This window comes from Canis lupus, chromosome 35 (genome assembly GCF_048164855.1).
Source record: "Canis lupus baileyi chromosome 35, mCanLup2.hap1, whole genome shotgun sequence".
NCBI lineage: Eukaryota > Metazoa > Chordata > Mammalia > Carnivora > Canidae > Canis > Canis lupus.
The window spans coordinates 20,357,789-20,385,161 of NC_132872.1; the positions used below are offsets into that span (position 1 = coordinate 20,357,789).

The following is a 27,373-nucleotide window of genomic DNA, read 5'->3' on the forward strand; positions in this document are numbered from 1 at the left end:
CTGCCCTTCCCATTTCCCACATACATATCCAGATGGTTAGAACAGTGCCAAGAGCCATTGCAGGCACACAGTAGGCACACAACAAGCTTTCATCTGGGGGGGGGGGGATGAAATTAAATTTATCTTCACTATGTGACCTTCTTCACAATGTGAATATGTGGTACTAAACTTATTTGCATGTCATTATTATTTACTCATTTCTCTAGGGAAATTTAATTTTTCAGAACCACCTGTTTATTTTGACTACAACATACTGTTAAGTCTCAGATTGGTAGCAACTACTTCAACTGGAAAAATAAGACTCTTTTGGGACCACTTGTAATTTCTAGTATGCTTCATTAAAAAAAATCATTATAGGAAATTTTATTATCATCAACTTTAAGGCCTAACAAAATTTAGCACTTTATATTCATTTTCCTTCTTACCTCTGGACTCTCCCTATCAAAATGACCCTTGAAACATCACAGAGTTATTGGGTTCCTTGTAATGTGATTTGGTGCATCACTTTCACCAATTCTCAAGGCAAATGTAATGCAGCTCTCTTTTGACTTATTACCTCATTTTCCCATTAGTGCTCTAGAAACCTTAGTGTTTCCCTGACCTCTGTTTTTTGTTTTGTTTTGTTTTCATTTTTATTAGTTATGCCTTATATAGTCCAAATTTAACTACTTGTCACAATTTTCTGAAATAAGGATTAAAAAGAAGTGGCGCCAATCTGAATTTAACTCAGATATCAAATTCCCTGTTGAATTTAAACACTTAGCAAAATTATTGCCTAAATTCAGTTTCTTTGGCCTCACTGTAACCTTTAAGGAAGTAAGTAATAATTCAAGTGTTAACACCATGTTTTATTTTACATTTTTGAGAGACATGATGGGAAGTTTACTATTTTGTATATATAGGTATTATATGGTAATTTTTCATCTTATAGCACTCTCTTTTAGGGGATTCTAAAATTCTGAGGTCCTGTAGATGTGCTGGAATTTGGGGGAAAAGAGAAATGATCTCAAAAGAAAGAATGTCAACTGTTCAAAGAAACACAGAAGTAGAAATTGATAACAAAAGTTTATTTGTAAGAAAGCAAGAAAATGGTTGAAATCAAAGAGTAGGTGGATGGCAGCACATAAGAAATGTAAGGAAATGTTCTAGGGTTTGATATAAAAAAATATAGAACGTGGGAAAAACTCCATTTCTGACAAGTAGCATATTTTTGGTAGAATGAATACTTGGGAAACTCAAGAAACTATAGATACAATTGAATACATAAAATATCCATCACTAGCTTTTGTCCTAAATATGTTTTTTGTAACACTGCACCCCTCATTTGTATTTTGGTCATAGCTTTCTAGTGCTAAAACTCTCCAAATTCTGAGGTAGATGAGCCTTAACACATCAAATTAACTTAGTAGAAAAACCAAGCCAAACTAACCAAATGAAGGAAAAAAGAAAAAAAAAACACCCACATCAGAAGGAAAAAAATCCAATTCCTCAACCATTACAACCCATGCTTTTAGAAAAGTTTGCTTTATGAAGTGAACTTGAACTGTCATTATTTTTTTTTAATATCATGGTAGTGCAGACTGATTGAAAGAAGCACATCTGCTTGACTGCAGATTGAAGAAATGGTATCATACTCAACCTCTCAGCTGTTTCTTAATGGAGAATTAACTTCAAAGCTTTTTGAACATTTAATTCTCACCCTAAAGCTAGTCAATGTACACAGTACCCCAATGTGAGAAACAAAACTTTATTTTAAAATGGACAGCTGATAAAGATTGTATTTTAATATTCTTAAAATCAAGAGTTACCTCTTCAACCCCTTTATTCTGTTTAACCTTTAAAAAATCAAGTAAGAGATATTCTCAGAACACACCTTTGATTTGCATTAAAGCTCATACTCAATGAATGTAAAGATTTCTGTGAGAAAGAATGATCATAGCCATACATCAACAAAGGAAATGAGAATGAAACATATCTCTTCACTCAGGATGAGTCAGCACCAAAGCAGAATATAATCAGGCCTCTCAAATTAATCAGGAAAATAACATTTTTTCCTGGTATTTTTAACCACTAGAGCACCCCTTCTCCTGAAGTTATAGCAAAAAAAATAATACTCATTCCCACAAAATAAAAGGTGGAATAATAATTCCTTCATTCCCAGAGACACTAAAATGGCTCATCATCAAACATTCAAAGAATATTGACAAAAAGAGGGAGCAAACTGTGTTCTTTATATCCTAAGAGAATATACAATAGCAGGGCCTGAATGCTTCACACTTCAAAATCAACTGCCACTGTTTCAGAAGAACAACTCTAAATAGAAATGAGAAAAAGAAGAAGTAGCATTTATAGAAAATACACTATGTTAAATGCTTTACATATGTTACCTTATTTAACTTTCATAACCATCATGAGGAGAGTATAATTATCTCACAACTTCCTGATTTAAAAACAAAACAAAACAAAAAAACCCTGAGGCTAAACAACTCATTCGAGATATCAGTCACCAAGTCATCAAGTGGGATTTGAGCTCAGGTCTGTATGGTTAAATCTATTATCTTCTCACTATACTTCATTAATTTCATCCTTTTTTTAAAAAACTAAATATCTATTACTCATCTATGCTTTGTATTTGGGCAAAGTGGTGAAAAATATCGAACTGTCACTGTCCTCAAGGAACTTCAGAATCAATTGGAGAAAGCTAGACCTGCAGTATGTAAATATGACACAGTGAAGGTAGTGTAAAAATGCTAGAGTTAATAACAGGTTGATGGGGGTAGAGTGGAGAAGGAAGAAGATATCAGAACTTCTGGGTAAAGTCTCAAGACCTGAAGAGTAAAACTTAGCCAGGTGAAACAGGAGCTTGAGAAGCAGAGGAACTAGTGTGTGTCAAGGTCTTGGATGGGAGAGGGATAGGCAGACTTGGGGAAATAAAGCGAGTTCAGTAAAGCTGAAGCTTGGGTACAGAGGAGACAAATGACACTAGGGAATCAGGGAAAGAACACATGGTGCTGGGATTTTCTTATCACTCATACCAAGGATGTGTGATATTCTTTAAGAGGTTCTGAGATGTGATTGAAATGTTTTAGGCAAAGTTAATATGATTAGATTTGAATTTTCTAAAGATCTATCCAACTATAATATAATAAATTGTAGGTCTACAAGAAAAATGTAGGCAATGAGTTAGGAATCTATTTGCAGTAGCTGAAGGAAGAAATAATAGTGGCTTAAATTAAAGAGTATGGATAGGTATACAAATAGAGAAAATACGTTGAGATGCAACAGATATCTAGGAAGTAGAATCACAGAATTTGTTGTTTGATTGTAGGATATGGCATATAGAGATGTGTCAAGGATAATTCCAGATACTGGTTTAAAAATTGGTTGGAGGGGATCCCTGGGGTGGCTCAGTGGTTTCGCGCCTGCCTTTGGCCCAGGGCGCGATACTGGAGTCCCGGGGTCGAGTCCCGCGTCGGGCTCCCGGCATGGAGCCTGCTTCTCCCTCTGCCTGTGTCTCTGCCTCTCTCTCTCTCTCTCTCTATGTCTATCATAAATAAATAAAAATAAATCTTTAAAAAAAATTGGTTGGATATGGTGCCACTTATCAAGATTGGGAACACAGGAGGAGGAGCAATATGGGGCAATTTCAGAATAATAACATTGTTACTGTTATTAATAATGATGATGATAACAAATTGTTGAATCCTTTGTGGCAGAAACTGGGCTAAGTGCTTTATATGTATCATTTAATTTTCTTACAACCCCGCTTTCTGAAGTACAACCCCCCTTTCTGAAGTAGTTATTCTTAGTACCTCAATTTTTTAAGTGGAAAAATTAAGCACTGAAAAGTTTAGTAACTTACACAGCTGGTATATTCCAATGCCAACTGGATAGGATGTAAGAGAGGTATCAAAGAAAGATTAAATGCTGTATTTGGAAAAAAGTCAGTTCAAGGTATTGTCGACGTCTCCCCTTAATGGTCTAAGGTCCTACAGGGACATCCTAATGAATGTATTCTCCAATGGAAATCATGAGTAAGGAGAGTCCATATTACATCTTGAAAAAGAGAGAACAAGGTCAAGTTGAAGATGACAGATGAAGCAGAGAATCAGGAGCCAGGTAGAAGCTAATGGAAATGGGCCAAATTTGGAAACAAGCAGGAGAATTGGAAGACTACCCCAAAGAGCATTACCTAGTACATCTGCCTCATCTGTTGGCAGGTAGAGAGTGCATGAGAGTGGGTGGTTGTCTTATAGAGATGCATTTAAGAATATCAATAGAAAAATAGTAAGATAAAATAAAGCAAAACAAAACATAAGCTGACTTTAGGTCCAAAAATATCTTAGTTATTGACTATATTTTAACTATACAACCTATAGAATGACAGTAAAACCTACAGGATGAATGTTCTCTGTAAAGTCTGCTGGTGTTGTATCAAAGAAAAGCCACTGATAAAAATATAACGAAGACATATCTTTGGACATGTATTTGTACAGATGATTTATAAAGAAAGAGCAGGGTGATGCCTGGGTGGCTCAGCGGTTGAGCATCTGCCTTTGGCTCATGGAGTGATCCTGGGATTCTGGGATTGAATCCCACATCGGGCTCCCTGCATGGAGCCTGCTTCTCCTTCTGTCTGTCTCTGTCTTTCTCATGAATAAATATATAAAATCCTAGAAAGAGAAAGAAAGAAAAAAGAAAGAGAAAGAAAGAAAGAAAGAAAGAAAGAAAGAAAGAAAGAAAGAAAAAGAAAGAAAGAAGAAAGAAAGAAAGAAAAAAGAAAAATAAAGAAGAAAGAAGGAAAGAAAGAAAGAAAGAAAGAAAGAAAGAAAGAAAGAAAGAAAGAAAGAAGAAAGAAGAAAGGAAAGAAAGAAGAAAGGAAAGAAAAGGAAAAGGAAAAGGAAAGAAAGGAAGGAAGAAAGAGAGGGAAGGGAGTGCAGGGTCTAAGACAAATACGGTAGGAAAAACACAACACATAATTCTATCAATAATAACTAAAAGAATATACATTCAAATAAAACTAATTTATAGAGGGTCACTTTGATTCAATATACTCATTCACATGGCTTCCCTAAGAGAACCAATAAATGTTTCCATGGCTGGCATTAATGTGACTCTGAGGCTAATCATCAGGTTGTTTTCTTAGGGGTATATCTGCAAACTGTTGTCAGTGGACATAAATTTTCATTTCCTATGCAAAGCTGGTCCTGGGGGGCTTATTATTTAGTGATCTCTGCTTATCTTACACTTGACACAATCTCTGCCTTTTCAAAATTTAATTCCAAAGCACAGACCTAGAGACATCTATAAGATTTATTTGTTTCAGGACAACCATATGTTCTGTAGTTCTTCTTTCCAAAGAACTTTATCTCAACTAATTAATCCTTAAAATCTCTCGGAGACCAAGTGATGAAGGCAAGTAATTCATGTTTACTGAGAAAGAGCAAATTTAGGCACCTTGCCCAGAGACTCTCAGTAAATAAGTATGGAAAAATGGACATCCATCAACTATTCCAACATGTTTTTTAAAAAGAATATTGCAACATTTTCAACTAGCCTGACAGTTGATGCAAAATAGAACTTTACAGAGAAGCCAAAACTATCAGAGCTGACATGGATCTTGTTGGTGCTCTACTCATACTGCTCAAGATCAGATCAAGTTTGCCTCTTGCTCTTACCTTTACCATAGCTTCCTGAATGTTCTCCCTCCTTTCACTCTCTCTTCTCTGAAAATATATCATAAATACAGGCATCGGACTCGCCTTTCTCAAACACAAGTTGGCTTTTTCATTTCCCCAGTCAAAAAAGCCTTTGATGTGTTCACAAAATATGCTCCACAATACTCAGCCTAGAATTCAAATCCTTGTTCAATGTAATTACAACTTAAGTTTTGAACTTTGTCTCCTATTACACTCTGACTTAGTCCATTCCTTACAAATAAACACAAATACACACAGGCACACACACACACTCACACACACAGCCTTGATTCCAGTTCCATTAATATACTCTGAGTTTTCTCAAATTTGAGTTTTTGTTCAAGTTGTTTTCTAGAGTGCCCTCAAACTGTACAACAGCCTTCCCATCCTTCACAGGTCAGCTATATAAGAAGGCTACCCAATTCATTCCAGTTAGAACAAGTCTTTATTTCTCCAAGCTCATAGCTCTTGGAATCTGCATCTCCTCAAACACTTTAACTGCTTATATTACTTTGCTTTTTGTCCATCAATGGATTTTGAGTCACTAAATAGCAGAACTATATCCAATTTACATTTATCCTCCTCATCAACATTGGACATGATGTTTTGCATACAGTAGGGATTACATTTGCTAAATTGCACTGAAAAAATGTTTGATAAATAACATCACAACACATGTCCACTTTAGGCCTAAGGAAATTTAATTACTATATAGCATTTTCCTCCACTTAATGAGTATAAAATTTCACCCAAATACATTATACATTCTATTTTCTAATTATATTTCTTTTGTGTTTCTTCAATAAAAGAGATTGTAATTAAAAGGAAGCCTGCAACGATCAAACACATGTTGCAGTAAGGAGGAGCTACGGACACATACTATTCAGTATTAAGCTCTATGTTAACATTGGAGATGCTTGACATTGTCATATCTATAATTTCAAACAATGTATCAGTCAAATGTCAATTCTCTCATTTTACAAATGACAATTGAAGGTCAGCGATGGGATAGGAAACTTCTCCTGTGCCCAGATATTAAGTGTCAGAGCAGCAACTAAAAGTCAGGTATGTTTGACTATGGAGTCTAGACATGTTTTAAGTTACAACACAAATCCCCAGTTCTGCAAGATTGTAATGATGTGAAAATGTATACAAAGGAGATGAAGAAACTATTTTGTATCCTGATTTATACAGCAAATTTATACATAAATTAACACTAGAATTACTATACAAATAGGCCATTTCTATAACTGTTTAACCTATAATACTTAATCTAAAATATATAGTGTTATTATCAGATATATTTTAAATTATATAATTATAAAGTATAATCTTCACTGACATATTAGACATTAGTCACTGTGCCAAGCATTTCATTCACTAATTAATTTAAGTCTCATAAAAATACTGAGGTAAATGCTATCATTATGTACATTTTACAGATGAAATAATGGAAACTCAAAGTTGTTATTAAACTATCCCAGGTTGTATTGCTAGCTAGTAGCAGAACACTGATTTAGGACTCGACTTACTGGAATGGCAAGATATATTTCCTAACTATATGCACATATTCATACAATCCAGGCAAATCTTAAGCATCTGAAAATGTTAAATTTAGATAAACCTTTTATTATTGCTTTTCATATAATGAGTATATATGCATGAGATTTATGATTATTTATTTTAAAATGTTTCTTAGGAGGAATTCTAATTAATACACTCATTAACACACCCATCAGCTCTTAGTGAGTATCCAATAAAAAATATTAAACATACTGGATAAACATTATTAAGTATTTCATATTCCTATCCACATTTATCTCCTAGCATTTTCCACGATTAGAGGGCTAGGGAAAATTTTTCTTAATCTAAACAAAATCATCATTTGTTTTCTGCTCATGTTGACTTCTGGTAACTATATCTAAGTCATTTTTCTTTGGAAGAACATAGCACTTAAGGTTGTAAATCATCTCATGTGTAAAGGAAACAATATGGCACTTTAAAAAAATACAATTTTGAATTAAAGTTCAGTATTTCCCAAACATAAAACTGTAAGATTAATAGCTTGCATGAAAACAGGTACTTATGCATCACTAATTTTACTGGTTTTAAGTACAAAATCACTCTACTTTGTTTTACCTCTAATAGTGTTACAGAGAAAAAGATATATTTGTTTAAACTTTGAGGACATTTCATATTAATTACAATGATACAATTCAACATTATCTCCCATGAGTTCACAATGTGAGTAAAGCACAATTGCCTCTAACGCATCAGGACCTTCATATTATTTTCTTTTGCCAGTCTTCAAGGTCTTTAAGGTAGAATGCTGAAGGTAACTGATGTTCTAATTATTTGGACACGTGGTTCTCTTTCTTCCATTATGAGTACTATTCTGAGAGATTAAAAATTTACGAATCACTTTATAAAATCATAGGTCTGAAAGGACTCTAGAGGTTCATCCCTTCTTTCTCCAGGTTTTACTCATATCATCCTATACTGATGCCATTAGTCCTGATATTAAATGTCTCCAGGGGAAAAGATTCCATTTCTTCTTCCAGCAACGTTTCAGTTTATGAAACGCCCTTACCACTATGAAAATTTTCCCTTTGTTCTTGTTTACAATATAAATTCTCATGTGTGATTAAGTCATTTCTTATACTTTTGATCTTCAGGGTAAATATGTTTTACTCCTACATTTTAGGTTATATTTCTCTCCTAGGTGATAAGAACCCAAACACAGAGGACTAAGAGCTTTCTACAATGTTCTGCTCCTCAGCATCAGTTGCTGTCTATGCCACGTACTCCAAGAGCCATTTGAGGACTTTTACTGCCTGCAAGGCAACATCGCTAAGAAGTCCTTGTTCAGGTCTCTTCAGATGACCATCCGAGCATCTCTAAACTTTGAACGTTGCATACCAATTTCCCCTTTAGCCCTTTGCTGTGTTTGATGAATAATATTCTCATGCATAATATCCCATAAAATGGGAACAGCCCATGTTATAAGGACTATCGTGAGAATTAAATTCGTTAGAACATGTACAGAGCTTAGAACTGTGCCTGGCACATGATAGTCAATAAATGTTAGCTATTCCTCCTGGTGCCACTGATATCAGTCTTACTACTCCTACTACTGTTGCTGCTGCACGACTACTACTTCTATTGTTACGATTAGTACTACTGCTCTTCTACTACTACTATTACTTCTTTGATTCCTCTCCTGCTGACACCCTGATAGATGAGCTTTATTCTACCAAGTGGAGCATCCAGAGTGAACTGGAATGCCTTGGAGGGTTGGGGATCACCTCTTCCCAATTCCCAGCTCCTCTCAACTGCACAGTTGAACTGTGTTCTCCTGGATCCCATGACCTCTAACACAATTATCATCCACCAATTGACAAAGACAGTGCAACAAATTTATACAAATGAGGGTCTCCAGGTTTTCTGGCCCTTCATCCTTCCTGGGATCTTTGTGACAATCTGTCATTTTGTAAAAGCTGCATTAACGTCCTTCCATTAACATGAATAATTGAAAGTTTGCCTAATAGAAATATCCTTCAATATTATATGATGTTTACCAACTCCATTAATGGTTTAGGAGAAGTATTGCACGCAAGTATGAAGAAAATTATAAAGAGAAACCAAATATTAAATTTCTCTAAAAGGCTTATAATGGGAAATATTACACTTTTTCTCTGTTAAGTTGATGTCAAAGAAAATTTTCAAAATACTTTTTCATGACAATTCGTATTTTCAAAGTGCCCCACAATCACTTTAATATTTATTCCTCAAACAAACTCCATGGGGAATATGGCATCATCAAATATTGCTTCACAGATGAAAAGTCTAAAGTGTGGATATGAAGCAATTTAAGGATGGGTCAAAATGTGATTAGATTTCACAGTCTCTGAGTCACTAGCATGCTGTTAAGTGAATTGAAGCCTGCCTGCCTCAGGAAGGTAAACAGAATAAATGAGTTAGCATTCAAATTTACAAATAAGCCAAGAGTGGACCATAAACCAAATTAGTAAGGCCTATTTCCATGGAAGCAAAAACAATATTGGGGTACACATGCACATAAACACCATACAAACACACACACATACATACACAAAGAAGTGAACGCTAACTCTTCTGCCATGATTGGCTTTGAAGTGAGTCTCTCTGATGGATTTTATGGTGTTCATCACAGCAGACACTACCTCCTTTCCTCCAGCTTAAGACAACTTGCCTTTGTAATTTCTAACGCGGCCTGTTCAGCCTGCTGTTCCCATTGTGCTAATTCTGGGTGACCCAGATTGGCGACCTTGGAGACTGAAATTGCAAATGGTACTGCTGTTTAGAAGGCCCTGTTACAACATCAAAGGCGACTGTCAGGATCAAATAAAGCCAGTAGTTTAAAGTCACAGGTGCTAAATTCAAATTCATGTAGATATCATTGTCTTAAGTATAGAGATCATTCTGGCCTAATTCATTGTAATCATATAACTTCTGTTGGCTGGGTATGGCATGGTCATCCATTTATTGTACAGGGAGGTAATACCTAACAATATGACAAAGCATCTAAAACTGACATATTTCTTGACAGAAATTCCTACTGAGTATAAATGAAATCACTAGATTACCTAAGAATAAGTTATTTTACTTGCTTTCTGTATAAGCCATCTACTTGCAACACATGAGAGGGATGTTTGGCAAAGTATTATTTTTATCACCTTAGTGTTTGTCATTATCCCATTATCCCAGAATTATATAGTTGTTGTTCCTCTTTTCTGTTTTTCCCTTAAAAAGTGGTTCTCATTCATGGCTACACATTAGAATCAACTTCAAACTTTAAAAAAAACAAAAAAAAAAAACAAAAAAACCTGATACCTTGGCCCCTGGCTTCTTATTTAATTGCCTATGTTGAAACTCAGATATCAGTATTTTTTAAAACTTTCAAAGTGCAGAGTTGAAAACCACTGCTCTAGGGGCCTCTACTTTGCTTCAGAGCATCTAAGTCATCTGGTCATATCTAAAAATGAGAAAGGCAGTGGTCATTAAAAGGAGGGCCATAGGAAGAAAGTGGTAACTTTACATAATTTCCTCTACCTAGTGTGAATAATACTCTCTCAAAGAGTTGGAATAATTTAAGTTTTTTAGACACACTATAAGTTTATTGAAAGCAGGGCCTACAGCTGTCTTGGTTATTACTGTATTTCCAGGTATAGCTCCTTATTAATAACATAATAAACCCTTGATAAAAATGAATGAACAAACAACATGGATAACCACCATGATTGTATTGGGAAGCAAAACATATTTCTTCTGACAAAAGTATTTGAATATTATCTTCTCCTGAAAATTCTGTCCCACTCCTCTGCTCTGCTGCTCCTCAGTCAACTCTGAAGGAGCTTCCCAGGTACTTGTATGCATAAATCAGCAAGTCATAAGTCTCAGTGGTGCTTCATCAAATATAAGATATAAATTCCAGAAAGATAACTCATATCTCAATTTATCATTTAATGTCCAGCTCCAGTTATCTCTCTTCAACACAAAAGGGAACCACCACTGACCAGGATGTGGATCTTCCTTGAGAAGTCAGTTGTCAATTTCTAAGAAAACATCAATGCTTGCAGCAATTCTTCATCATAGTCTGATTAAGGTTCCACTCCTATGGGAAACATCTCACACGTGCTATATAATTCTGAGCTGAACAAACTGTTCAGAGATTGTTCCTTTTTCCTTCATGGTAGTTTGCTCTCTTTTCTTTAATAATAAGAGTCTTTAATAACAGCTCTCATTAATGAGTGCCTAATGCATGTATAAAATGCTTTAACACACATTTAAAAAATTTAATGATCCAAATAACATCATAAAAAGGTATTACCTTCCTCATTTTAAAGATGGGAATAAAAAGATCAAAAGGTTGAAGTACTTTCTCAAAAGCACATGGCTAGCTGATGACTAGGCAGGGATTTAATCCTTGATCTGAGTCCAGTCTCTGAGCAAGCTTCTGTTCTCTTCTTGCTCACCCAACAAATCCCACCATCATCTCCACTACCTACCACCCTCCTGTCTTCAGAATATCTTCCATTTGAATATTTCCTTAATTCTGTCTGAGAAGAGTTCTTCCTCTGTATCAAACTACTGAGGGCCTTTTACTATTTACTCATCTCTGAAGCTGTGACTGAAAAATGTTAAATATTCTTATTATCATTGTATTACTTTTCTGAATCTATCAAATTACAGAAGAGCAGTAACAAAAAAAATATATATATATGCAAGGGATACCCTATGCTGGGTATAGCTACTATGAAAAATAGTACAGAGATTCCTCAAAAAATTAAAAATAGAACTACCATATGATCCAGCAATCTCACTTCTGAGTATATATCCAAGAAAATGAAAAAAAAAATATTGGCACTCATCTCTTTATTGTAGCACTATTCACAAAATAGCCAAGATATGGAAAGTAGGCAAAACAACTTACTGTTAGATTAATCTAGTGACTTCATTTATACTCATTGGAAATTTCTGTAAAAAAATATGCCAATTCAAAAAAAAAATGCCAATTCAAATAGACATTTTGTCATATAAGTGTCTGTCAATAGATGAGTAGATAAGGAATATATGGTATATATAATATAGAGATAGTGCATATATATGTATATACATGTACAGTGCATTGCGTGCGTGTGTGTGTGTGTATATATATATATATATATATATATATATATATATATATATAATGGAATATTACCTGATCATGAGAAAGAAGGAAATCCTGCCACGTGTGAAAAATGAATGGGCTGGAGGGTGTTATGTACTCAAATAAGTTAGATTGAGAAAGACAAATACTGAATATCACTTTTATGTAGAATCTAAAAAAGACAAACTCAGAGAGATAAGGAGTAGAGTGGTGGTTGCCAAAAGTTGGGGGTGAAAGAAAAGGGGAATAAATAATAGTGAAAGGGAATATAAGGGAAGGGAGAAGAAATGTGTGGGAAATATCAGAAAGGGAGACAGAACGTAAAGACTGCTAACTCTGGGAAACGAACTAGGGGTGGTAGAAGGGGAGGAGGGCGGGGGGTGGGTGTGAATGGGTGACGGGCACTGGGGGTTATTCTGTATGTTAGTAAATTGAACACCAATAAAAAATAAATTAAATAAATAAATAAATAAATAATAAATAAATAAATAAAAAGAAAAGGGGAGATGTTGTTCAAAGGGTATAAACTTCTAGTTTTAAAATGTACAAGTTCAGGGATCTAATGTACAGCATGGTGATTATGGTGAATAATACTGTATTATATATATATTGCCAAGAGTAGATTTCAAATATTCTCATAATAAAAAAGAAATGGTAACTATGTGACAGAGTAGAGAGGGTAGCTAATGCTACGGTGGTAATCATCTTGCAATTTATGAGGTTACATGTCAATTATATCTAAATCCAGCTTAGGGAAAAAAATGATACACTGTGCTTGATCAGTCAATTACCAAAATGTTCTCCTTCAACACTATTTAATGAACAACACTAAAAATTTTTATTTTAAATTTTAAAAACTGTAGTGCACATAGATGCGTTGTTTCTGTACGTTATTTACAAATTAAATGACATTTAGAGCAGATGTCAAAAAATAATTTTCCAAAACCTAATAATAAACTTCCATTTACCAGTGGCAAATCAGAAGTTTTCTGGTATCTGTAGATATTCTGGAAAATACTTCACCTTCTCATTGATGGTCCAAAAGAGAATTTACTTTTTTCATTCTTCCTTTATACTGTTAAACGCACTTACGTTAACTTTATCAGCCTTCACAAAAAATGCAGTTATCTTTTTAACTATTACGCTTTTAACTTCAATTATTTGAAAACGGGAGTAATGGCAACATAACAAATTTGATATAAGAATAAAGATATTGACAAGTCAGTAAGAGAAAGTAGGTGAAGGTAGTAGGAGATAGGCTAGGGGGATTTAGGACAATGTTTGCTACTTTTAAAAATCAGTGTTTATATAAAGGGATACAGCCTGTCTGCTAAACAAGTTAATTTTAACCAGTGAGTAAGAATACTCTGTATTCTTAGGCCAATGGCGACTCTGCTGAAAGAAAGCCAAAGTTTTCCAAACAGAGTGACCCTTGTTGTCTTTGTGTGAACTGACCGGCTCTTTCAGATTTTCCAAGGAAGGCAAATTTTCATGGTTTGGGTGGTCTAAAAGTCTAACCTGCGAGACTGGACCAGAAGCACAAAACTATCATAATATAGAGATAGTTATAAGATAGAGAAATTTATATTAATGACAATAACCAAGTATAGTCTTTTGCTTATTTCATTCATTTTCTTTATGCTGAAATCTAATAAGGACAAAAGATTTTCAGACGGTAAATATACTTAGGTCTAATATGTGTATATACACACAATAATATATACTTACTGTAACTAAATATTTCTTGTTAGCTACTCTAAATTGTTTTAACCAGTTATTTGGCATATGGATAATAACTAAATTAATATTCAGGCATAGTGTTATACTTTTATTTATCTTTTCAGATTTATAGTTTAAAAGGGAAGATAAGTATTGTAAATATAGCAACAATGACTATACTAAGCCTCAAAATGATAACAGACATGCAATCTCCTCTGAAGCTAAAATGTTTAGAACAAAAATAGTAAGGTCAGCAGATACATACTGAAATGTATTAGGTACCATGACAGACACAAAAATAAGGTGACCATTGTCCAAACATTATCTGAATAATTTCTGTTGAATCTAAGATGCATTTATTTTTGCAATGGAAAAGACCATCAAACTCAAGTAGCATTTATTAAATGTTAAAGTCTATTGCTATCTGTGTTTAAGGGAATTTCAATATGCCTTGTAAGAAATTCACATTGGAAGCTGTGTTTCTATGTACTTTGGGTGAACTGCCCAAAGTCACTTAAAATTCACAAGGGAAAGGATTGAGAAGCAGGACAAAATAAAGGGAGTGTAAAGGTAGTAAAAAAAAAAAAAGGGGGGGGTGTTTATGAAGGCTAGAAGGCCTTTCTGCTGCTCTTGGCAGAAGAAACAAAGTGAAAGGCAATCTCCAATACTAAGAAAAATGTACACATGAATTAATGGTGATTAAAAATTGGTAAATATTACCAGCTTCTTTATAAATATCTTTCCTAAACATGCTATGTTTAATGGTTTAGGGTACAAAAGATATGACCAAATAAAGAACCATGAAAGAGGCTTTCATACTAGGAAAATAATTTATACAACAAACACAAGTGTAGTCATTCCAGCTGGCATGCTGCTATCCATCTTAATTATTGCAATAAATGAACCGCTGGCCATCACTTTTAAAAGACTATGGAAAACTGGAGGTTTACCAAAAGATCAAAAAGAAAAGCTTTATGTTGAAATAAAGTGATGATTAAGTTAGAAATCAGGCCATAATGCTGATTATACATTTTTATACATTGGGATAAACAAGGTAGCTTTATCTTTGAAAATTACATCTATGTGACTTTATAAATCTCTTGCTCATTTGATAAGCAACCACGTAATTTGTGCATTATACACACATCAAATAGCATTTACAGAAAACATTTTTACTACTGGAAATAAGTATTAAAAGGGTCCTGCAGTGGACATGGGTGGGCAGAGAGTAGGCTGGTAGACAGACAGCATTGCCTTCCTCTAGCACAGCTGTTCACAAGGTGGGGTCCCAGGAGCAGCAGCATCAGAAACATATGGAAACTTGCTAGACATGCAAATTCTGGAGCCCACATCAAAAGTATTGAATTAAAAACTCTCAGGGTTGAGCCCAACAATCTATGGTTTAGCAAGCTCTCCAGGTGATTCTAATGTGTGTCAAGTTTGAGAATCACTGCTCCACTGAAATAAGTTTCTTAGGACCATATCGTGTTCCCCGCTGTATCCCCAGCACCCAGCATAGCACAACAGCTAAGTCAAAATAATAGATATTTGTTTAATGAATTAATTAAAAAGAAAAACTTTTCCTAAAAAAATTTAGGTATTTTTAGTGTTGGCAAATAATTTTATTCATAGAACAGAAGTTAAACTTTTTTAAAGCCTTCATTAAAATGGGTGAATTCTTAACTTAAATTTAGAGTCAGCTGGATTTGAAAAAACCAAAATGTTCTTTTAAAAGGTATAGTGAAATCATTATGTAGTTTTAAATTTGTGTATGGGTAAATTCATATATATATGTGCACAACCTGCAAAATATATGCTTTATTTTTTCAAAATCATTGTTTATAGAAAATGAAAATAAAAACTTGAAAAAATAATAGTATTTGCATCTGTAAACTATACACTTACATTGCCAGTTAAATAGGGGAACAAATGCCAAGAAGAAAATTTATGAACCTCAAGGAGAGAGTAATGGCCATCATCATTCCTCAAAGTACAATTTTCAGAGACATGCTTTTATTGTACTTTTTGTTTGAATTATAAACGTTAGTAGAAAAATGAGAAATTGGGAAAGTAATACATTTAAACTCTAACATACCATTTGATATAGCTTCACCAGAAAATGTTACTTTAAAAAATTAATTCATTTGCAATAGGAAACCTGTCACCATGAGTTGAAAGTTGTCTGAAACCCAAACAAACACTTTAATGCCACCCAATGATATGCATAATCTTTTTATAAATATTATTTCACATGCTAACATGTAGCAAAAGAATTGTTAAGAAATTAATCCAGAAGGCATGATCTTTGGAAAGAGATGGCAGCCCATAGGGAGACAATCTATTTTCCTGGATGCCTTCTCTAGGGTTAACAAGGCCAACAATTGCCAACACCATGAGCATCAGGGATAGGGGGAAAGAATCAAAGAAACAGAGGACCAGGCAGTGGAGAAGATACGGTTCCATGATATTTTAACTCCTAAACAGTAAATATTGCTGAAGAATGCTCAAAATTTAAGTCCACTGCAACTCCACTTAATGACTCAACTGTTACTGATGCCTTTCTCCATCGCTTGGTTTCATTTTTAAAGAAGCCCAACAAATCCCTAAGCACTCTTTCTCCATTTCTTGGCTCCTCCCCTTCCTCCAATTTTAACACTTTGCTCAATCAATCCCCATTTGCTTCCTAGTTTAGTTCTGCCCCTTTGGCTTGCTCCTTTTTTTTTTTCTGTTCGGCTGCATACATATGTAGATCTCTTCTATTCTAAAAATCCTCAAGAGGATCAAACCTCTTATCTTCTTAACCTCCTATTTCTCTCCCTATGATCATCACTAAACTTCATTCTCTGTCTGCATTGTATGTCAATGACTGTGCAGCGGCTGTGTCTTCTTACACTTTCTGAATACAGATAAGATACCTTACTCATCTTTATTCAGCATAATAGTTACAGGCAATGACTTGCTTAGAGTGGATGTCCAATAAATACAAGTTAATTAAGTTAAATGAAAAAGTGCTATAGTAAGTATTACCTTGCCTGCCTAGTCCTTTCTGTTACCACATCCTCAGTTTTCCTGAAAGTGCAGAAAAATCTGCCAACTTCCCCTTCTACAATTATAGTTGATTGGTCCCACGTCCAATCAACTGACCCAAATGGAACCAATCAGATTTTTTTCTGTGCAAATTTGTAATCAAACTAGGCAAACCATGACAGTTACTCTGTTAGTGGAAGAAAACTAAATCCAGGAGCTATAGACCACCATATGATATTATAATAAAAATCTGGTAGTCTACACAGAGAGTGAAGAAGGCATATAAAAAGAAAGAACTGAGAAACAGAGACAGAACTGGCAGCGTTCACGCCTTTGATTCTAATTAGCTCCCAAGTCCAAAGTTCTAGCTATATTATATTGCAAAGTTAGAGAGAGATTACATAATTGTTATATAAGATATATTACTATATAAAATATATTAGTAAATAAAATACATTATAAAAAACATATTATTATTATATAGTCTTCATTTTTCTAAAGCTAGATCCTGTAGACTAGATCCTATAGGTCACTGCAGTAAAATATCCTAAATAATACAGGTACCAGAATCATGGGTGTATCTAGTTATTTGCTTGTAACTTAATAAAATAAAAGCATATATCCATAGAAAATAATCTAAATAGAAAGCTAATGTGGGAAAGTCACTTGAAATCATATAGAAAAAAATGTATCACATCAGTACACAGAGAACAATTTAGTAAGAAGGCATGTGTACATGTGAGAAATGGAAGCCTAACTGTTGCTTTGGATTTCTACATTTCTGTATATTCTCCAAGGACAGAAGTTTCTAAATATTTATTATATTATACAGGATTAGGATAATGTATAGAACATCATCCTAAAAAAGTTCCTTTGAATACTGTTCAACCTTAAATGTAAAATCATACTTCCTTGTGATCACTAACCTTATTTTTTAAAGCAAAGATATAAAGAGGCCAAACCAACCATTAAAAAATTTTAATAGCACAAGTCCTTTGTCAATAAGTTGGCAGGAAGGTCATTGGATAAAGATACAAGCTTTGGGTTTAGTATTTGTGGCATGTGATACATACTGTATTTACTCTGCTTCCAATTATAATATTATGAAAAACTCTACACAAACCATGGTCATTATTACCTACCCTGCATTTGTTTCACCAATTATAAAATGTATTTTCCACGTTAACGGAAAGGATAACTACATAGAGCAAAACCTTACCAGTCTACTACGAAGAATTCAGAAAAAGCAAAGGCAATCTCTGTAAGCTACTGAATTATTATATTATTTTCCAAAATGTAGTCATTGGCTTGCCACACTTTCTGTAAGGCTGCAGTTAATCTTAAAATGAAAAAAAAAAATCACTTCCCAGACTAAATAAATGCATGAGTTCTGGGAGGCCATAGAGTTGCCTAGTTTTAAGTATACTTAATGTAACTCTGAAATAAGAAAAATAATCTTCAGGAACTCCTGGGTGGCTCAGGAGTTGAGCATCTGCCTTTGGCCCAGGGCGTGATCCTGGAGACCCAGGATGGAGTCCCACATGGGGATCCCTGCATGGAGCCTGCTTCTCCCTCCGCCTGTATCTCTGCCTGCCTCTCACTGTGTCTCTCATGAATAAATAAATAAAACCTTTAAAAAAAGGAAAAAAGAAAAAGAATTTTCAGGAGTACTTTGTGGACTATGTTTTATATCTTGCATTTTCTTATAAATAGTGATAAATTTCTTTTTAAAAAGTTTTTATTTAAATTCCAGTTACACAGTGTAATATTAGTGTCAGGTGTACAATACAGTGATTCAACACTTTCATACATCACTTGGTACTCCTCAGCATAAGTGCCCTCCTTAATCCCCATCACTTACTTAACTCATACCCCCAACCACCTCCCTTCTGGTAACCATCAGTTTGTTCTCTATAGTTAAGAAGAAAGGGGGAAAAAGTGATAATTTTCTTTAAAAAAAAAATCCTCTGGGACAAAGATCAGTTTTCCAAAGTTTGCCTAAGTTGAAGGAGTCAAAGAAAATCTCTGAGGCTTTAGTCAATGTAAATGGCAGCAAAGCAGCAGAAAATGTTCTATGGGCTTCTTGAAGATGGAATCAAGGATTCAGAAAAGCCTAGGCATCTGTGAGAACAGTGGCTTCCTGACCATGACTGTGTATGTCTGCAACATAAAACTAGAAATGTCTCAAGATGTCTGTGCTTCCCCTTCCTTGCAGACCCAGTTAGGTACTGACATCTCAGACACAGACAAGCATAGGTGGTGAGTCTAGGGTGATGGGCACACAGGGAGCAAAGGAAAACTATACACAACCTATTGTCCCAAACTATTCTCTACTTTCTTAGTGGGTTCAATTATCTAAGGATTACCTTTAATTCTTTTCAGTTTAACTGTTTTACATGCTGTTACCACACTTGCACACTTGGTCAAAGTGTCATGGTGCCCTGGCTACTGACAGGGCATTCATGAGGAAATGGATTAGAACTATACTGTGAAAACACACACCTTTTTGTTTGCTTCTATAGCTTCTGGATTACTATTGCAGTTTGAGGGGATTCATAGTGCCCTTCATTAACTATTCAACCCAGTTCATAAATTTAAACCACTTCTACTTAAATAGGTCTGGCTTCCATGCTTGACAGTAAGGTCAGTTTAAATATTCTGGAATATACACGTTTAATGCAATCCCTATCAAAATACCATGGACTTTCTTCAGAGAGTTAGAACAAATTATTTTAAGATTTGTGTGGAATCAGAAAAGACCCCGAATAGCCAGGGGAATTTTAAAAAAGAAAACCATAGCTGGGGGCATCACAATGCCAGATTTCAGGTTGTACTACAAAGCTGTGGTCATCAAGACAGTGTGGTACTGAGACAAAAACAGACACATAGATCAATGGAACAGAATAGAGAACCCAGAAGTGGACCCTGAACTTTATGGTCAACTAATATTCGATAAAGGAGGAAAGACTATCCATTGGAAGAAAGACAGTCTCTTCAATAAATGGTGCTGGGAAAATTGGACATCCACATGCAGAAGAATGAAACTAGACCACTCTCTTTCACCATACACAAAGATAAACTCAAAATGGATGAAAGATCTAAATGTGAGACAAGAGTCCATCAAAATCCTAGAGAAGAACACAGGCAACACCCTTTTTGAACTCGGCCATAGTAACTTCTTGCAAGATACATCCACGAAGGCAAAAGAAACAAAAGCAAAAATGAACTATTGGGACTTCATCAAGATAAGAAGCTTTTGCACAGCAAAGGATACAGTCAACAAAACTCAAAGACAACCTACAGAATGGGAGAAGATATTTGCAAATGACGTATCAGATAAAGGGCTAGTTTCCAAGATCTATAAAGAACTTCTTAAACTCAACAGCAAAGAAACAAACAATCCAATCATGAAACGGGCAAAAGACATGAACAGAAATCTCACAGAGGAAGACATAGTGATGGCCAACATGCATATGAGAAAATGCTCCGCATCACTTGCCATCAGGGAAATACAAATCAAAACCACAATGAGATCCCACCTCACACCAGCGAGAATGGGGCAAATTAACAAGGCAGGAAACCACAAATGTTGGAGAGGATGCGGAGAAAAGGGAACCCTCTTAGACTGTTGGTGGGAATGTGAACTGGTACAGCCACTCTGGAAAACTGTGTGGAGGTTCCTCAAACAGTTAAAAATAGACCTGCCCTATGACCCAGCAATTGCACTGCTGGGGATTTACCCCAAAGATACAAATGCAATGAAACGCCGGGACACCTGCACCCTGATGTTTATAGCAGCAATGGCCACGATAGCCAAACTGTGGAAGGAGCCTCGGTGTCCAACGAAAGATGAATGGATAAAGAAGCTGTGGTTTATGTATACAATGGAATATTACTCAGCTATTAGAAATGACAAATACCCACCATTTGCTTCAACGTGGATGGGACTGGAGGGTATTATGCTGAGTGAAGTAAGTCAGTCGGAGAAGGACAAACATTATATGTTCTCATTCATTTGGGGAATATAAATAATAGTGAAAGGGAATATAAGGGAAGGGAGAAGAAATGTGTGGGAAATATCAGAAAGGGAGACAGAACGTAAAGACTGCTAACTCTGGGAAACGAACTAGGGGTGGTGGAAGGGGAGAAGGGCGGGGGGTGGGAGTGAATGGGTGACGGGCTGGGGGGTTATTCTGTATGTTAGTAAATTGAACACCAATAAAAAATAAATTAAAAAAAATTTAAAAAAAAATAAATATTCTGGAATTGTTGATTATTTACAGGCAGGTGTTCATTATATTTCTAAATTTAAAACAAACAGCAAAAAAACATTCACTCCCTGTCTTTAGTATCTTTCTTTCGTTTTTATTTTTTTTTAGTATCTTTATTTTAAAACATGTTTACATATGTTTCAAAGTCTAATCTCTTATAAATTAGCTCTTAACTAGCTGTAAATTAAATCTCAGATATAAAGGAGGACCTAGAAATCAGAACAATTTGGATTTCTAATGCCAAAATACAATCTAAAAGTAAGATACCATCACTTGGATGGCCAGAATCTAAAAGAATCATTTTATGAGTGACCAGAAAAATGCCAGAGGCAAGAGCTACAGGGAGATTGTGGCCAAGTAGAGTCTTCTTAAATCAAAGGAGCTATAAACATGTTTTTTATGAATCTATACTCAAAAGAATCAACCCTGATGTTGCAAAGATTTCTAGGGTTAAGTCTGTCTCACAGAATTTAGCCCAGCTAACTTCCTCCACTGAACCTCTAACAAAAAGATCTAATATTCTTCTACTTCTCTAAGCAATCCTTAAATTAGAATCACAAAAATGTTTTACTTATAGATATCTATGCTTTGAAATGTTTTAGGATTGAGAAAAATAATTTACCAACCTAATTTTTCTATATTCTGTGTAGTAACACTATATCCTTGAAATTATGAGGTGCGAAGTATTCAATACACCAGGCAAAAAATAATAATGCAATTATTATTTTTTAATAATACAATTATTGTTGGCTACTTCCTCAAACTTAAAATTACCTATATCTAGGTTAAGCTTAAAATTAAAATTTGGATGAATAAATTCCAAATCATGCAGAAATCTTAGGTGCACTTTCATAGAAATGAACAGGAGGTTTCTTTTTTATCCTGTTCTTCTATACTGTATTTTTATTTAAAACGCAGAAATATAGTTCTAGAAGATACCAGAAATTAAATAATCCTAAATCCTGATAATATGTTTATTTATGTAATACATTTATATAATGTATTTTATTTGTAGACATGACTGCAGTAAAGTTTCCTACACACTGGTTCCCCAAGTGTCTCCAATTAGACATCAGATTAAACAATGCTAAACAAATTTCTCTTCGTCAGGAATTAGCAAAGCCTACTTGTACTGTGAATTCCAAAAGTAAGTAAAAGTATACACCATTTCACAAATGAATTTGATCATGGCCTTATTATTGGGATCACAAGAATTTGGGAAACATTTCTCTGGGACTACTATGCCACCAGCTGCTAAAATAATCCATTCCAAAACATGATTCAAAAACCTTTGGTGTTAAAATATCATTACTGATACAAAATTTAAATTCCTTTCATTGTGTGTTTTCTTCTCATACTCATTTGTTTGTCATCACAGGTGTAAATCTGTTAACTACATGTTTGAGCAATCTTTCACAAGTCATCAAATAGGCTCACAATTTTACATTTGTAAATCATTTCAAAACACCAATCAGCTAGCAAACTCTGCAATCTCATCTTAAATGAGATTTAAATTTAAATGTGGACTGATATTTCATTAAATGCTAATAAACATGAAGGATCATTTTAATTCCAATATGTTTGTAGGTTTACTATAATAAATCAGAAAACTTTTATGTGCCAAAGGAAGGGAAACAGAAGGAAGGAACATATAAAAATGAGTATAATCGGCATTCAAAAATTTCATAATCATGGACAGGACGATATATAATTAAATGTCCCAATTTTTTTAAAAACATTTATTTTTTTTTTATTCATGAGAGACACAGAGAAAGAGAGAGAGAGAAGCTGAGACACAGGCAGAGGGAGAAGCAGGCTCCTCACAGGGAGCCCAATGTGGGACTCGATCCTGGATCCCAGGATCATGACCTTTATTTAGCGGGAATGGAAACAGGCATTCAGATCCAGGAAATAGAGAGATCCCCCCCTAAAAACCAGGATCACGACCTGAGCCAAAGGCAGGTGCCCAACCGCTGACCCACCCAGGCATCCCTAAATGTCCCAATTTCTTAATTCAAAATAAGTAAATTACTACTTGGGAAGTGTATCTCTTCTACAGTTTTGGTAATAGCATCATTGTTACAATTATCTTCCCACTAGTAGTTTATTTAAAAATAATCTGCACGCTATAAATAGTCACATCACAGGATGAATGATACAGTCAAAAGAGTATGTGGTTTTTTATAATGGCTTCCCAGCTATGTCCTATCCCTGTTTCCTCCTTTCACAGCCATATTACAGGTTCTTGTATATTTTTCAGAAGAAACTATCAACTTATATAAAAACATATTAAATGATAATATCTGTTTAAATATATTTTCATGCAAATGAGCACACAATACAACAGACTGAGCCACCCAGGCACTCCATCACCTTATATTTTTAATAAATAATAGAGAAAATTGTAGTGGGATAATTTTCTACTTTACATGGTATTTGTTTTCCTCTTTTCTATTACATTTGAATATGTGTCATATTAGAAATTTTCTTTGGGAAGGTACAGTTTATTAAAATATTCAGTTTAGGGGCCCCTGGGGGGCTCAGTCAGTTAAGCATCTGCCTTCTGCTCAGGTCATGATTCCATGATGCTGGGATCGAGCCCCATGTTGGACTCCCTGATGGAGAGGGGGGTCTACTTCTCCCTCTGCCTCTGCATCTCCCCTCTATTTGTGTTCTTTCCTTCTAATAAATAAATAAATAAATAAATAAATAAAACCTTTAAAAATATATTTAGTTTAAGATGTTGACAGTAATGGCAATATTAATAACATTTCCAAGGCCTATACTACTTCCATTTATTTTGCTAATCACTTTACCAAGATTATCTCATTTAGTTCTTTCAACAAATCTCCGATGTAATTACTATTATTCCTTTACTATTATTTACAGATAAGGAAATTGACAAAGAGGTATCACATAACTTGCACATTTAAGTAATTTATTTGTTATTCATTCTTCCTCTTTCCTTTCACAAAATCCTTAATATAACCATTTAGTTTATACTATCTAAATCTTACCTGTAAAATCTCAGGGCTTTGAGCCCTCAAGAACAAAAGACCCAAGAGGGTGTGGTTAGAACCATTTTGGAATCCAATTACTAAGTTCGAAATATACCCATTTTATATTTTAAAAGAAAAAGAAAGAAAAGCTCAATTTCATAAACTAAAATAGGTTTTCCCAGAAGAATATTTCTTCCATCCAATATTAAACTAAGGTTTAGATTCAACATCCCAACACTCAAAGATCATAGACCATTTGAACCAAATAAGTTAGTTTCTTCCTATCACTTTACAGATAAGAAAAAGCATTTATCAATATTTATTATCCTTTCATACTCAACTCTAAGTTGAAAGAGACATCAGAAAATCTCTGACTAGAATATGGAATACATATAAAATACACCAGACTGATGAGTGGCTATAACATCTTGTAACTCTATCAGAGAGAGCAGTTTCTGACTCTTGTCCAAAGGGAGCATATTCAAAGTCAAGAAACCAGCTTTTTCCTTCAGCAGTTGAATCCTGTTTTGTTATTATTGTGGAACAGCTGTCTATGGAGACAGGAACTCAAAGATCAGTATCCTCATCACAACTATTAATTTCTCTCTCCCCTTCTTCACAGCACCTGTATTCTATAAGGTTTAATCAATTTTATTGTTTTTCTCCTGAACCGAATTCAACTTCTCGGTATCTTTATTTAAAATAGGGAGACTGAAATGAAATATAATACTGTGCTCTTAGAAAGTTTGTTCAGTGTTGAGTAAAGCACAAGTTGTATCCCTCTTTGTCTATCATAATTTCACACTCTGTTAACACTTGCCTATGTTGTTATTTTTTATTTCTATGGCTCAATTATTTTATTTATGGTCCACTGTGACTGGGAATCTCAATCTGGAAAATATTACATGGCTAGCTCTTAATTGAGCATACTAAAAAGAATAAAAGAAGTATAAATCACACAAAAAGAGACAATGCAATGATCACTTTTATTTGGCAGTAGAATAAAATCACACAATACTCATAATCACATGGAGGGACGCCCACTCAGTTCTAGCCTAATATCGTCATTGAATAAGCAAAGAAACAGAAATAGAAAGTGACTAACCACCAAAGTCTTAGGGCTGCTGACAAAGGCAGAATTGAAACCTGAGGCTATTCCCTCTCTGATCATGTGCCTCATTTGCCAATGCTCACTGGAAGTCACACCTCACTGAGAAGGAAAGTTCCTGATCCTGGTTATTGCTATTGATTCAACAATGATAAACCAAGACTTTCTACTAAATGTTTTCCTAGTTTAATCACAAAATAATAAGTTAGTAGAGTGTATGGAGTGTTTGAATGAGGCCTGTTTTCCTTAACTTTTTTTTTTTTCATTTTATTTATGGAAGAACTATATTGAACAATGCCATTAGGTGGTTACAAAGTCCTCGCTGGATGGGTGCCTAGGTGGTTCAGTCAGTGTCTGTCTTGGGTTCAGGTCATGAATCTGGGGCCCTGGGATGGAGTCCCACATTGGGCTCCCTGCTCAGTGGGGAACCTGCTTCTCCTCTGCCTCTACCTCCTACCCCTTACCCTCTATCTCCTACTCGCTCTCTCTCTCTCTCTCTCCAATAAATAAATAAAACCTTCAAAAAAAAAATCCTCATTGGTTCTGTGAGAATCGATGTTTATTCTTTAAAAGTTGGTAGTACATTTTGTATCCTGCAACATCCAAAGAAAAAAAGCTAAGAGATTGTGCAATATTTCCAGAAGGCAAAGTAAATAACCAACAAAAAAGTAAAGTAAAAGATGATCTTATGCTTGAAGTGTTTCTGGGTTTTGTTTGATGGTTTCTTGTTTTTTTTTTTTTTCTTTCTTTCTGTGGGTGGAGAAGCCTATTTTATTTTTATTTCCGCCTGCCGTTCCTATAGCAAACTCATTTGGAAGCTCAGCCTGTTTGACTACTAAATACTGCTGTGGAAAATGTAATTACTCCTCTGGTATTCTTTTTCTCATATGGAGAAATCTATAAATTTCTATTTTAAAAATGAAAAGAGTCAAAACTCAAAATTAGTCAGTTTGAAATATCATTAACACTTAATATGATCTTAACCAAAGTGAGACTGAAACTATTGGGAAAATCCATGTTTATTGGGTGACTTGCTCACGGTACCTTTGATGTTTGTTTTCACATTAAAGGATTAAGTTCAGAAGGACAGCATTCTAAACATTGGAGACTGTACTTGAAGAAGGAATAAAATGATACTAATCATTTAGTAGTTCCTGAATTAGAGCTTTGTGGGAAGCAATTATGCTTCTCATAAATGTGCCTAACTCGACAGGAAAAAATACAACATACCTTTCCACCTGAATTTAATTTTTTAAAGAAGAAAACCCACAACTCACTGAGGAAACAAGTAAATATAAATATATTTAATTTAATGTGATGACAGGTGAAGTCTAGGTTTGTCAGGACACAGATTCAATATCTAGGGGTAGAGAGTATGGGAAAGGGGTAGGAAGGTAGGCTGTGAGGGAAATTCTTACAAAATCTAAGCATGGGGAGTAATGTCCCTAGCTAATGAAAATGGATTTCATTGAGCTTTGTTTGTGAATAAACCTAGAAAAAGACCCTGTAACTAGGACCAAATCTCTAGTTTATGCTGGCCTTGAATATTTCTATTCAGTTGGCCCATGCATGAACCATTGTGCAGTTGATTCCAAACAGATGTACAGGCACCTGTTCTAACCAGACATTTCACTGGTTCATTTTTGTCTTCCTAACTACGCTTTCCAATATCCATTTCTTGTTCCTTCAAATTTGTTCAGTCATCAGACTTCCCTTCCTAGAATTTGAGTAATCACCCACTTATCTCTTTCTTGCACTCATTTCTCTAATTTTAACTTCCTCTATAAACTTGGGAAGTAAATTTATTCTGGCTCTAGCCCATTCTTTGGGTAAAGGAAAGGAGAAACTCAATGCTCAAG

At 34.8% G+C, this 27,373-nt stretch overlaps 1 protein-coding gene and 1 long non-coding RNA gene across 5 annotated transcripts in view; one reads left to right on the forward strand and one right to left on the reverse strand.

Moving 5' to 3' along the window:
- The window catches only part of ALCAM (activated leukocyte cell adhesion molecule), a 211,876-nt gene that overhangs the window by 165,739 nt on the left and 18,764 nt on the right, over positions 1–27,373 (reverse strand). The gene's annotated exons all lie outside the window — the stretch shown is intronic.
- On the forward strand, positions 2,463–8,683 carry LOC140624908 (uncharacterized). The gene is made up of 2 exons (XR_012024346.1): positions 2,463–2,535; positions 8,422–8,683. It is a non-coding gene; the product is annotated as an uncharacterized lncRNA (long non-coding RNA).